The following is a 14,804-nucleotide window of genomic DNA, read 5'->3' as shown; positions in this document are numbered from 1 at the left end:
AGAGCTTTATTCTATTCCCTTGATTAATCCTCACAGCAACCCTGTGAATATCATCCTTACGTACTGTTTGAAGAAACAGGCAGAAGGAGGTTAAAAACAGTGCCCAAGGTTGAAGTCAGTGTGTGGTGGCCTTGGGGCCCAGAACCTCTGAGTTCAAAGCCTTCGAGCTCATTACCACACTGTTTCTCTTTCAGTGTTTGGGGGTGAAGAGAGGCAACTACATCAGTTTGGATATAAAACAATTAGAGAACACCCTATGTACAAAAAGCCGATCTATAAACACACACACGGTCAACACAGTGTTTGAAAAAGTTTTTGAAACAAAGGATATTTACAAATAAGAGTACAGGCATTAAATATTGAAGATACATGTTTTAAAATAAGCCAGGTGGTGAGGGACAAATGCCATATGATCTCACCTTTAACTGGAACATAATCAACAGAAGAAAAAAAGCAAACAAAATATAACCAGAGACATTGAAGTTAAGAACAATCTAACAATAACCAGAGGGGAGTGAGGAGGGGATAGTGGGGGGAGGGGTTTTCAGGAACTACCATAAAGGACACATGGACAAAATCAAGGGAGAGGGTGGAGGTGGGGGAAGGAGATGGATTTGGCTGGGGTGAGGTGGAGGGATGGGGAGAAAATGCAAGTAACTGTAATTGAACAACAATAAAAATTTAAAAAGTAATAAAAATATGTATAAACATATTAGATATCAATTTACAGACCTGAAGACTTGTTCTTGATAACATTAAATGAGGCACTTAAGCAATATAAACCTGAATTTAAGTGTATTATATATTTCAATGACTTTATATGTTAAGATGGCACTTGGCCTACTTCAGTTTAAGAATCTTTTTTAATATTCAGACTTTATGTAGATGGAAAGATTACATGGCAGGAAGAGGGATTGATTTTTCCCCTGGGAAACTGAGCAGGATAAAAAAAAATGTCAGGCAGAGTTTTAGTTTAAAAAAAAAAAAAAAACAGCGTACAACCAAATGTACCTTACTTTATCCCTCTCTGAAGCAGCCTAATCTTTTTCTATTTGCCATGCACTGAATTTTAAAGGTGAATTACAACTGTAGCTGGAACCAATTCGGATTGTAGCATGTATTGGGTACAGCTCACAATGAACATGTTATCACAGTATAACTTTGCTTCGGTAGGGTTTGGGCCTAAGTGGTCAGAAATTCTCAATCCTGTCTGACCCGAACCACGAACAGAAAGATCTTAAGTCATACAAATATATCGATCGTGTAAACAAATAAGTCCAAAGCGCATCAACATTTTACTGTGCAGAATGAATCTCAAAACTAGAATTATGATAGCTATAGAATTAATATAGATATTGGGAAAGAGAAAGTCCTATAGTGAATTTTTTTATTGTAAGTAATTTTTGGAAATATAATATCTTGTTTTCTTAATGAGTTTATAAAAAAACAAGCCATGTAGTATATTTTAGGCTAATTTTAGACAAAATAAAATAAATTCAAATGGATCCTCTTTACCTTCATTGATGTTTTTAAGAAGGCCCAAATAAATTAGTGTTTCCTATATTGATTAATGTGAATGACTGATAGAAACAAACTTTTGATTTATGTACGTATTTACTCATATTTGTTCACTGATCTTTTAAACAGTGTAATTGAAACAGTCGACATACAATGAATTGCACATATTTTAAAGTGTATAATTTGGTAAGTTCTGACTTCAGTATGTATACCCTTGTTTAGCCGCTACCATTTTTAAGAAAAAGAACATATTCACCACCCCCAAGTTTCCTTATTATAATCCCGCCCTCCTGGCCCTCTCTTCATTCCCTTCCTTTAGGTAACTGCTGATCTGCTTTCTGTCACTATAGATTAGTTTACATTTTCTATATTTTTATATGAATGGAATCTTACAGTATGTACTCTTTTAGGGGGTCTGGTTTCTTATATTTGACATCATTGAAATTCATCAGTGTTTTAGCATGTGTTACTAGTTCATTCTTTTTAATTGCTGAGTAGTATTCTGTGTTCATGGATAAACCACAGTTTGATTATCCATTCACCTACTGATGAACATTTGGATCATTTCCAGTTCTGAGCTATTACAAATAAAGCTGCTATCAATTTTGTGTGTTAATCTTGGTGTGGACGTCTTATCTCATTTCTCCCATGAAAATGCTCAGGAGTGGAATGGCTAGGTCATACATGTTTAACCTGTAAAGAAACTGCCAAACTGTTTTCCAAAGTATTAGTATCGTTTTATACTTCCAGCAGCAGTGTTTGAGTTCCAGTTGTTCCGTATCTTCTTTACTAGTTGATGTGGACGGTCTTTTGAAATTCAGCATTACAACAGGAATGTAATACTATCTTCTTATGGCTTTATTTTTCATTTTCATATTGATTAATGCTGTTGAGTATGTTTGTGTCATTTCTCTATTTTTCCATCATCAGGCTGGCTAGAGTTTTATCAATTTTATTGATCTGTTTAAAGAACTAGCTTTTGGTTTCATTGATTTTCCTTATTGTTTTTCTGTTTTATATTTTGTTGATTTCTCTTTGGTCTTTATTATTTTAATTCATCTACTTACCTTGTATTTAATTTGCTCTTCTTTTTCTAGTTAATTAAGTTGGCAGCTGAGATGGTTGGTTATAGTCTTTTCTTTTATTCTAATATAGGTATTTAGTACCATAAATATCCCTTAAATTCTGCTTTAGCAGAATCCCACACACACAAAAATGAAATGAAATGAGATGTGACAATTCACATTTTCATTATGTTCAAAATAATTCCTAATTTCTCTTTTTTTGACCTATGGTTTATACAGAAGTGTAAAATTTAGTTTCCAAATATTTGGGGATTTGTTTGAGATATTTCAGTTATTAATTTTCATTTAATTCCATTGTTTTTAGAGAATATATTTTGTATAACTTGCATCCTTTTATAATTGACTTTTTAATGGCTCAGAATATGGTCTCTCTTGGTAAATGTTTCATGTGTATTTGAAAAGAATATGTATTCTGTTGCTGTTGAGTGAGTGGTCTACAAATATTTGTTAGGTAAAGTTAGTTGATAGTGTTCAAGTCTCCTACATTCTTATTGATTTTCTGTCTCCTTGTTCTATCAATTATTGAGAGAAGGATTGAAATATATGACTATAATTCTGGATTTGTTTACTTCTTCTTGCTGTTCTATCAGTTTTTTTTGCTTCATGTATTTTGTAGCTCTGTTAATAAGTGCATAAATTTTTAGGATTTGTATGTGCTCTTGATAAATAACCTCATTATCATATGAAGTACTTTTCTCATCCTTGGTAACATTCTTGGCTCTGACATCTACTTTGACTTGATATTAACATAGCCACTTCTATTTTCTTTATATTTCTCTATATTTTATTTTTTCTTTGTATTCTCTAATCACTAGCATTTATCTTTCCACTCTAGTTTTTAAACTAATTGTGTTTTTATACTTAAAGTGGTTTTCTTCTAGGCAGCATATATTTGCACCTCGCTGTTTTACAACCTCTGCCGTCGGGTTGTTTAGATCACTTGTACCACGGTTAGTCATGTGGCCAGGTGTAAATCTATCATTTTTGTTTCCTCTTGGTCCTATTTATTGTTTCTTTTTTCTTCTTTCTCTGTCTGCGTTTTGATTAACTGAATATTTTATGTGATTCCATTTAGCATTCTTTCTTGACTTAACAAAAACTCCTTGCTTTATTATTATAGTGGTTACTGCAGGGTTTATATCCTACATCTTTATTTTTATCACAGTTTACCTTCCAGTGATATTATACCACTGCACATGTATTATAAGAACTTCTCTTTTCCCAACATTTATACTCTGTTGTCTTACATTTTACCTTTGCATATATTATAACTCCCGTATTATATTATCTTTTTTGTTTAAGTAGTCAATTGTCTTTTAAAAAGATTTAAATAATAACATTTCATATATGTGAAATTATAGTATGAACACCATTTCTCATTTCTTAATTCTTTTGTTTAGATATACATTTCCATCCAGTATTAATTTCCTTCTGCCTAAAGAACTTCCTTTAACACATCTTGTAGTGGGAGTGTGTTGTGAGGGGGGCTTTTATCTTTTGCATATCTGAAAACATCATTTTTTGTCTACACTTTTTAAAGATACTTTTGTTAGCTATTGCTAGGTTCATAGCTTTTTTTCGTTCATTTCTCTAAATATGTTGCTCACTCTCTTCTCACTTGAGACATGTGTTGTTCTTTTAATCTTTTTTTTTTTTTCTGTATGTAATGAGACCTTATTCCTCTGGCTGTTCTGCAGATCTCTATATTACTGAATTTTGTTATGGCATGATGTGGCCCAGTTTCTTCTGCTTATAATTACTTGAGTTTCTTGGACCTGTAGATAGAGTTTTCATAGAATTTGGACAATTTTTTAGCATTATTTCTTCCAATATTCTTTCTGCTCATACTTTCTTTCAGATCCTCCAGAAACTCCAATTACACATTTTGTTCATTTTTAAAATTCACTCTTTGTGTTTCTTTTTGGGTAGTTTCTATGGTTCTATCTTCAAATTTACTAATCTTTTTTTGTAATATCTGATCTACTGATAACCCCATCCAATGTCTTTTTCATCTCACTCATTATATTTTCACCTTGAGTATTTTGTTTTTTTCATATTTTATATGTCTGTACTAAACTGAACATATAGAATAGTGTTATAGTTTTAATGTTTTTGGCTCTTCATTCTTAGTCACTTCTTAGTTTCAGTTGATTGAATTACCTACTCATCATGGGCCATGTTTTGTCGTTTCTTTGCACACATGGTGACTTTTCATTGGAGTCTAGAACTTTTAAATTTTGGGGTATTGAGGATTTTGGTATTCTTTTAAAGATTTTTGAGCTTTGTTCTGATATGCAGTTACATTACTTGGAAACAGTTTGACCCTTTTGGCTTTTCTCTTAAGATTTATTAGGTATGACTGAAGCAGTACACAATCTAGGGCAAATTATGCACTACCCTTAAGGGAAGATCTGTCTGTGTCTTCTACACAATGTCTTGCAAATCATCAAGTTTTTCAGTCTGGCTTGTGGGACAGACACTGCTCTCAGTCTTGTGTGCATTCTGTACACATGGCTTCTAATTCTCTTGAGTCGTTCTTTTCCCAATCTTGGGTAATTTCTCACACATGTGCTCTTATCAGTACTCTGCTGAGCATTCAAGGGATACCCTTTGCAGATCTTCAAAGCACTCTCTGGGTAGCTCTCTTCTTGTGCTGTTCTGCCCTTGAAATTCTATCTGTGCAATTGGGCCCAGACTCTCGGCTCCACATCAACTCCCCTGGGGCCCACCTAGGTTCTTCTTCCTTATACCGCAACCTGGAAACTCTCTCAAGTTAATAAGCTGGTGCGATTATAGGCCTCACCTTATTATTTCCCACCTCTCAGGGATCAGTGTCCTTCATTGCCAGATGGTGGATGTCTTGAAAAGCACCGTTTCAAATATTTCACTTTTTCAGGTGGCAGGGTAAATCTAGCCCATGTTATTCTACCATTAATTTTTACCTTAAAACATTTAGAATATTAATTTATTTTGAATAGATAATATATTCACATGTTTATAAAAACTTTTTGCTTCTCTCTCTATCCCTTGCCACTCTATTTCTCTTATTACAAATAACCATTATTATTTTTGGGGCATCCTTCCAGATATTTATACTCACATGAGCAAAAAAACATATATCTTCTTTTTCTTCCTTTTCTACACAGATTGCATGCTGTATACAGTATTCCTTACTTAAAAACTTGCCTAATTTAAAAAAATTACCTAATATATTCTGACAATCATTTATGTTGAAAAGAGCTCCCTTGTTCTATTTTTAAACACCTGCCCATTATTCCATTACATGTATATGTTGTGTGTATGTGTTATACACAAAATATACACACATGCAACATGTAACACACATGTGTAATGTGTAACACACACATATACATGTGTGTGATACATACATATCTGTGAACATTTAAATTATTTTTAATATTTTGCTATTTCAGAATTCCTACAACAAATAGCTTTGTACAGACATAATTTCCATATGAGTGTGAGAAAGTCTTTAGGATAAACTCCTAGAAAGTGCTATCCTCATTTGCTATAAAGACTAAAAGTATAAAATTGATTTACTTTTTCACGTCTGGAAGTTAAAAGGTTATTGTAAATTGTGTTCTAGCCTGAAGCTTTAATTCATGTCTCACACCAATCCAAGCCTGATGATGTAGGGCCTGATAAAATAGGAGAAGAGTTAAATAAAAGTAGCAAACCTACTGAGAAATTATAAATCTATCATAAAATATTAGTATTTTTCAGTCTACAGATAACTATTGCCAGGGACATGTCATTATTATGACAATATTTGGAGAGGAATTGTTTAAAAGTTTCACAGGGTAAATGATTTTTAAAAAATTGAAAGCAAGGGGAGTAAAGGGTGGATTTGATGCTAAGGAAGATGGTGTACCAAGGCCCTGATTTGGGAAGAATAGTAACAAGAAATGGAAGCAGGCCAGCCTTGCTGAAGCCAGAGCATAAGGAGGGGATGCGTGCAAAGTGCCCAGTGTCGTGTCCACAGAGTCTGTACTAGAAGTTCCTACTGGTGCCTGAAAGAGGCATTGTCAGTATAACACAATACATTATTAATACATTGATCAGTACTTGTTCTTTCCCTTAGATGGTCACCACCCTTCTCATTTCAAGCACAACACAAGCCAGGACTCAGCCTCAGTTATTTTTGTAGTGTGGCAAGAAGGAGCTGCTAAAAGACTGATAGAAGCTGCTTCCTCTATTTTAAGGGAGTCTAAGCAGCCTGAAGAGATTGTGCAAGGTGTCCAAGAGGTGAAGAGGAGGAAACAGTAGACTCCTCAACCAGAAGCTGTACAGTCTTGGAGCAATGGAGGCCCCTGCTCTGTGGAGGTGCCCTTGGAGAGGTCAGACCGCCTTGGGTAACATCTGGGGAGGCTATAACCCATGCATCGGGACACTTGGCCTTGACAAATGTTACTTGCATGAAATTGGCACATTGCTGGATTTGAACAAACTCAGCGGCTTGGGCAGTAGGGGTCTTGGTGGCAACCATTGTGAACTGACAACTATAATCAGAAAGACAACTCTGATAATTTGGCCTGGGTAGGACTGAGAACCATTGTCTTTCCTGAAAAGAGGGAATTGCCATGAGAAGACAGACTGAATTTCCTGCTACTTTGGTGAAGGAAAGTCAAAGTTGGATTTAAGTTGCTCTGAGGACAGTTTAATATTGTGAAATATCATGCACAACTGAGTTTATGGATTAAGATTCCTACCGCACCACACAAATATGAGTTAACTACTGTGCAGTGTTTCACTGAAGCCCAGAGAAGAAAAATGACTGTATTTCCTCATATACTAACGTAAAACATGTTAATGTGTCATGTTATTTTCCCCTCAGAGTAAGTGAAAAAGAGCAGTTTATTATTTTCAGCACGTTCTTCTGGTCTCTGTTTTCTATCTTAAATATAATATTAATCGCTTGAAACTCTCCCCACTGGTTCTATTTCTCACACCCTCTCATGTATTTATCTTTACATTCCTAGTTGTTTTCTCCCCAAAATATCCTTGCTGGTTTAGCCTGGGAATGTTACCACACTGTAGACATATTTAATGTTGGCTCGTTATCCATGAAACTTTCAACATTAATGTACTTCATGAGTAATGCTCCTAATATCACACATCAAGTTTTGAGTTTTGCTATTAAAAAATACCTGTCATCCTTAGGATGCCTTTTAAAATTAATGTAACCATAAAACAACATGTTCCTATGGAAGATTCTGTATTCTTCAGGTCATAGAAATATAACTTTTCTAATCCTTAATGGAAATCAATTGTTTCTATATTAAGTCTATTGAACTAGGTAATAAAGATGCTTTCCTCTTTACTTATGGTAAACTAGTTTACTTTTTTTACATCAATTTTTATATTGGAAACTTTGCTAACTTTAATTCACGAGGCTGTAATGCACAAGTGTACTAGAACCATTCTTTATTTGAAACACTCTTCATGTTCTCATTTGCAAAAGCATTTCTCAAAGGGTATATAGTTGGTTGTCTTTGGCAAACAAGAAGGCAGTTTTCAAGGCTTGTAGCCTTACCCTGTAACCCCCACAGCATTCTAAGGGGCTACTGATCTTCCTAATACTCTCTATTGCACATATTGACTATTTCCCCCATATGTGAAAAAAAAAAGCAGTGGAGTTTAAAAAATAATAAAAACTTTCTCCAGGAGATTTTTGCCCATTTTCATGCATTTTCAGATATAAAGTGTCTTTTCAAATTTTAATGCAACTCATGCATGTGTCCTTTGTGGGTTAGAATAATTTTAAAAAATCACAGTGAAAGATAAATATACAAAAATATTTATTTAAAAAATTTACTAACAATTAAAATTTTGGTCCAGAAATCTAAAAGTCACTTCAATTTGGCCTCTTAGGAAATAATTTGTCTCTCAATTTCCACTCAGATTAGTGGTATAGGAAGAATTCCAGACACATGGGTTGCAATATGAATTTGATCAGAAGTAAAATGGCACAATTCACTCAGCTCTGAATCAACCTAAGTCAATCAACATAGAGATGAACCACATAATTTTCAATTACATAACTAGCAATTTTTAGTTGGGCCTTGATTCTGAACAATTTCAGCTAAAATATAATTAATTAGAATTCAATTGTCGATTAAAATGGTAGTGTACATTAAAACACAGCTTTTCCTAAAAATTTTGTTCTTTGAAGTATTAAATAATTACTTAATTAGAATTTTGAAACAGTGGGCTAAATAACTACTGATAAATTCACTTGTATCATTTCCTTTTCAAAACAATACTTTCTTTTTGGTATAACTTCCTTACTTTTTCCTGTGTGATGAGGACTATAGGGGTCAGGGAGGAACTTGAGCCTCTGTTATGCAAGGAGGTCCTGGGAGGGGCCGAGAAGGAAGCTGGCCCTGGGTAGGGAGAAAGGGGTCCTCTTTGCCCTGCCAGGATGCGGAGTGGAGGGAAAATTTAGTTCCAGTCCTAAGAAGCTATGTTTTCTCCTGACTCGTCCACTTTGGGACTGTGGTTGTGTAAGGGGAGAACTGGCTCTGATAACAGATAAACTGAAGATAACTGTGTAAGGGAAGAGGTGTAACACTGAGGATGGAGGCCTGTGCTTGCAAAGCTGGCAGAGCAAAGCGAGGCTTCCTCTCTCTGCTCTCTGCAGTCTGAGAAGTCCTACTGGACACGTGACTGGGATCTATGCCTTAGCATAGTGATTGTCAACCTTTTCCTCTCCTGGCACACATAAAGTAATTACTAAAATTCTGCAGCACAACAAATATATGTGTTGCTTATTTGGAAAATGATAGGCATAATTTTGATTCATTCACTGGACAACTATTGTTGTGTTGGCTGTTGCCTTTTTTTTTTTTTTTGACAATCTAAGGGAAAAGAGATCAGTGCTCCTGACTAAATACTCAGGTGTTGCATGTTTTAAAAATTCTTGAGACACACTGGTTGAAAATCATTGCCTTAACATCACTGATCATTGCACTTCTCACTTCTTCCACTAGGCTGCACCAGACTACGGAACTTATTTATTTTTTAAAACAGGAACAAGCGGCTGCAGTAGTAAAAATAGGGACAGAAGGTTTTCTGCTTTTCTTGCTGAGAGGCAATAGTTACTTGAACTGTATCCCAGGAATGAGGGATTCTTTGACTTACCAAGTAGAAGAGAGTCTTTAAGTGTAACACAATGAACAAAGTCAGGAGCTCAGATTTATTAAGTTTAAATATTAAAAGGCGTATGGCCTTTTGCTAGACCAGAACATTAATGGTCCCAGTGAATCATGGCTTTTTGCATCCATGCCCTTGTGTGGTACACTCCCACATTCATTTCCTTGGCCATGTGACTTGGTTTAGCTAATTCAACAAATGCGGTGCAAGCAGAGGCCTTCTCCATGGGACTTGCACTCTCTCCTACTCTAGACGCCTGCTACCATGTGAAGAAGCCTGGGCTAGCCTGTTGTAAACACATGGCCCAGCTGACAAAAAGCACCAACTACTAGATGTATGAGTAAGACTATCTTAGACCATCCGGCTCCAGGTGAGCCCCCAGATGACTACAGCCATGTTGTGACCCCAGGTATAGGTTGATCAACTATCTTGTTTTGCCTGAGACTGACGGCATTCCTAAGAGGCTAGACTTTCTGTGGGAAAACTGGAACGTCCCAGGCCAATCAAGATCAGGTGTCTGTCCACTGAAGAACCAGTCCGTAGAGTTCAGTCTAATTTCAGAAGCTTGGAATTGTGAGCCGACAAAATGCTTGCTGTTTGAAGCCACTGAATCCTGGGATGGTCTGTTATACACACATAGACGGCTGATAAAAGATCTCATTTTGAATCCCAAGCTCTTAAAGAGGATGTATTGCAGCAATTTCATCATGCTACTGTTAAATGATAACAATCCTTGATAGAGACAGGATTTTCATTAGTTTCTTAATTTCTAAGGTCTGACATAAACATTTTTTAGGCTTATTTTTAAATAATTTATGTCCACTAGCAGCCTAGGATATATTATTGCAATGCATAACTGGTTTTTAGAGGTGCTCAGAACAAAAGGGAAAGGCTTTCCTTAAAAAAAAATAGCTTTCTATTTTTCTAGATTTCCAAATGCAAATGTTAATGTTTAGAAAAGCAATGGTAGAAAAGGAATCAGGGCCAACTAGTTATCCAAAAGCAGGTGGCAGGATTATGACCTGTCAGCTTTTTGAATGAAATCAGGAGACAAACAAAGTGATAAATCATAGTGCATAGAAAATTTTGTACTAGTCTGTGCCATGGATTATAATTTTGTTTTTAATCACAAACATAAACCCATGAAATACTGTGAAATGGTTTAAAGGGCTTTATAAAGTTGCTTATCTTTTTCCTTGCTTACTTCATACTTAGCATAGTGTAGACTATCCTGGGAAAGGACATAGAGAGGTGATGGACGAAGAAATCTTGTGGATGTCAGTACAAGTTATATGGGGCATTGAACCATTTACACTGCAGCCATAAACATAGTGTGATGGCCTTGGTTTCATATTCCAAAGAAGCTGGTGGTTCTGATGTTTCTCAGAATACTGCTGCGTCCATGTCTTCAGCAGTTGGCTCTGTTCTACAACGAGATGGAACAGAAAACTCTCGATGTCAAAGGCCACACCAACAACGGTCTCAGTGGGTACAGGAAAATGGAAAAAATGCGCTCATTATCCTTTCAGCGTTAGTCTTCTGTTATGTGACTAACATGTTGTGTCCCTCAACTACTCTTCTGCGGTCAAAATGGTGTGTGTGTGCTGTGTATGTGTTTATGTACATGCAAGTGGAGGACCTACCAAGAATGGGGACCAGGTTAATTGTTCCTAAAACACCTTTTCTCGCTCCTACTCCTATGTTCATAGAGCTGGTATTGCTGCTAATTGTGCCCTCTAAGTAGGTGCGTGCTAAACAACATATCGGGAACACTCATACCCCTCTCCTCAAAATGCAGAATATACCTGATCTCCCCAGTGAGACCTCTTGAAGGTTTGGGGGCATATAAAGAGAAAATGTGACAGCTTATTTTCCAAAGCCATTTCCTGTCCATTTCTCTCTTTGAGCAGTGGGCGGAATTGGAAACTTGGCTTGAAGTTTCATTCTGGATTTCCTTTTATATTGCAAAATTATGTCCCCAGTAAAATCATCCTGCAATTCATACTGAATTCATTCATCTCTAATTTCTAAATGGGTACATATGAGGATAATGGCCATAGCGATAGTTTCAATTATTAATCCTTTCATTATGTAATCTAAACACTGCAAACTCTCTCTGCCTGAAGGGACAAATAAGGTCACGTTAACACTAAGTAATCAGATTACAATGGTCTTGCAAAACGTCCTTGGGTCCATCTGCCTTTATTCTCCTGCCCACTAGAATTTTTCAGTTGTCTAGGCATCCCTAGGGATATCAATAGTGTTCTCAGGAGCAAGCCTACCTACACTTTTCTACCCCAGTCCATTAAATCAGCTGGGTATTGTGCCTGATGCCAGTCCCCTCCACGAGAAAGCTGCTCCACCAGCCAAGGTCATACTTTGCTGGCGGTTCCCTTAAATGAGCCTGCCAGGGGGAAGTTGCCTTGGGACCTAGGCCTTGTGCCACGTAACTTGTCCTGCAGGTGAGCTCCAAAGCCTCACTGCTCACACTCGCAATTTCAGTCTTTCACCAACACAACTCTTTCTGCTTCTGAAACTAACCTTGCTCTCCATGGGGCCACCAACCAGTCTCCCAGGCCCGACAGTGGGCAGATGCTAACTCATCACCTTGAGCTTTTATATATTCTCGTCTCTGAGTCCCAGACTCTTCAGCTATGTTCTAAATGTTTATATTCCCCACAAATTTCCTGTGTTGAAACCTAACCCTTACGGTGATGGTGTTAGGATGGAGCATCTTTGGGAATGGGATTAATGTCCTGGTAAAAGCAGTTTGAGAACGCTCCCTTGCCCCTTCCAGCGTGCAAGAACACAGCACGACATCTGCAGTCTGCAGCCCAGAAGAGGGCCTTTCCCAGAGCATGCCCACGCTAGTGCTCTGATTCGGACCCCAGCCTCCAGCACTGTGAGAAATAAATTCTGTTGTGTATAAGCCACTCAGTCTATGGTGTTCGGTTATAGCAGCCCTTATAGACTAAGACATCTTCCTGCCTTCTTTAGCTTAAAAAAATCTGCCAGACCTACCCTTACTGTATTGCCAGCCTGCCGGTACAGTGACTCTCTGAATCCCATTTTGGGCCCAGGAAAAGCATCTTGCTTCTTTTACATACAATATAGGTCAGATTTCATAAAATTGTCAGGATGGAGGCTTCAAAGCCCTCCTGTTTTCTGTTATTTGTCCTCCAACACGATTTTCACCCCTTCCTAAAATCTGTATTTTGCCAGAGATGCACCCTTAGGTCCTCACGCAGTGTTGATGACTGCCCACCCCTGAAGCTCCCCATCTCCCATGTGTTATATAGTCTATCAGGTTCCAGGGTCCCTTACACTCTGCCATCCACCCCTGGAGTGACCCTCCCTCGTTGCTCTACCCCTCCCCCATCCAGGCTCTGATCACTCCTCCCAACACCAGCATCAGGAGGAACACAGTCACACTGTGAAATGGCAGAGCAAATCACTTGTTTCACCAGCAAAGGGGACTATCCAGAGCTGAAAATCTCAAGTGCACAGTAGAGGGCCTTTCTTCTTGGATACAAACATAACTTTTCATTCCAGGGATAAATGCTAACTATTAAAATCCAAGCCTGGATGAAACTGCAGGAAAACTTGTTTTATGCTTCATTTATTTAACAAACATTTGACAATTTCTTCTTAGAAAGGAATGCAAAATGTGCTTTTTCTCTTTGGCACTGATTGCAGCTCAAAGGCAATTTTTGTCTCATTTCCTAGTATTTTATATCAATCTACAATTGACTGCAAGTGGCATGGATTTTTAATACCTCTTATCAAACCATTACCTTTTAATAAATTCACACTGAATATCTACCCCCTCCTTAATGGCCTTAATTCCTTAAAAAGAAAAAAAAAAGCAAAAGAAAACAGGAACTTAGGAAAAGAAGTATTAAGAAAAAAGGCTATCACCATAATTTATTTTTAAAAATCCAGATTAAAGCAGTATCTTGTTTTCCCCTGCAGGTCAAGCCTATTCACAATGAAGTGGTAGAACTACATATGGCGGGAGGGAAAAAGAACACCCTCACTGTGCTCTGTATCTGTGTCTATCCCTGCCTCTCTCACATTATACAGCAGCTTTCAAACACGTTGATAAATTCTTAGACCCTCTCCCATTTGAGAGGTGGAATCTATGACCCTGCCCTTGAACCTGCATGGGATTATGACTGCTCTGACCCACGGAGTATGGCAAGTTGACCCTTGTTAGATTCCAAGGTGGTTTGTGAGAAACCACACACTTATCTTGTTCATTGGAACATCCGATCTTGGAGCTCGGAGCTACCACAGGAGAATCCAGCCAACACTGCAGCTCCCAGGGTGGGAGGAAGCACAGGCTGCATGGAAGAGCCACGTGGAGGCGCTCTGATCCCTTTCTTGCTCACGCAAGTTTGGAATGTCCTTCGGTCTTACCAAATACTCTCTTCCTTAACTTCCTAGGTTTTTTTTTAGAATAGATCTTTAAAGAATTTATGTTCATTTTTTCAAACTAATAATTTTTAAAATAACAAACTATAAATGAATCATTGGCACTAAATCTATGCTACATTATCTATTGCTATGTAACAAACCACCTCAACGTTCAGTGGTATAAAACATGCAATACTTGGGGACGTACTCCCATTATAGTACTATTTGTTATTTATCTGAATTTAACCAAGCATTCTACATTTTACCTGGCAATCCTAGGATACAGAAGCGTTCTTTTTTATGGTGTCCCCATGTCAATATCAGAAAAGGATTTCACTTGGCTTTGCTCGGATGAAGCTTCTACCTTTTACAAAGCATGATATGAAATACAGCCCATCCCTGTGATCAGTGCAGCAGGGCTTGTTACCAGAAGCAGGGAATATGGGGAAACTTTCTGGGTTGCCTCATCTGTTACATACTCTCTAGTGTCTCACTGTTTCTTTGAAAACTAGAAGAATAAAGGCACTTAGAACTGTGGGCTTATGTAACCATTAGGCTTATTAACTAACTTCTTTATAATTTTAGAGGATGAAGAGGATTATTTATATTGGC

The 14,804-nt window shown here is 37.2% G+C and overlaps 1 protein-coding gene and 1 long non-coding RNA gene across 2 annotated transcripts in view; one reads left to right on the top strand and one right to left on the bottom strand.

Moving 5' to 3' along the window:
- Positions 1-7,915, top strand: part of LOC128779329 (uncharacterized) — a 66,916-nt gene extending 59,001 nt beyond the window's left edge. The window contains exon 3 of the long non-coding RNA XR_008425237.1: positions 6,706-7,915. This is a non-coding gene — a long non-coding RNA (uncharacterized lncRNA). The remainder of the gene's footprint in view (positions 1-6,705) is intronic.
- GALNTL6 (polypeptide N-acetylgalactosaminyltransferase like 6) overlaps positions 1-14,804 on the bottom strand; it is an 850,890-nt gene that overhangs the window by 87,238 nt on the left and 748,848 nt on the right. The gene's annotated exons all lie outside the window — the stretch shown is intronic.

The sequence above is a fragment of the Desmodus rotundus genome, chromosome 9, assembly GCF_022682495.2.
Source record: "Desmodus rotundus isolate HL8 chromosome 9, HLdesRot8A.1, whole genome shotgun sequence".
Lineage (NCBI taxonomy): Eukaryota > Metazoa > Chordata > Mammalia > Chiroptera > Phyllostomidae > Desmodus > Desmodus rotundus.
Note: the sequence above shows the minus strand (reverse complement) of the source record. Positions and strands in the feature narration are given on the sequence as shown.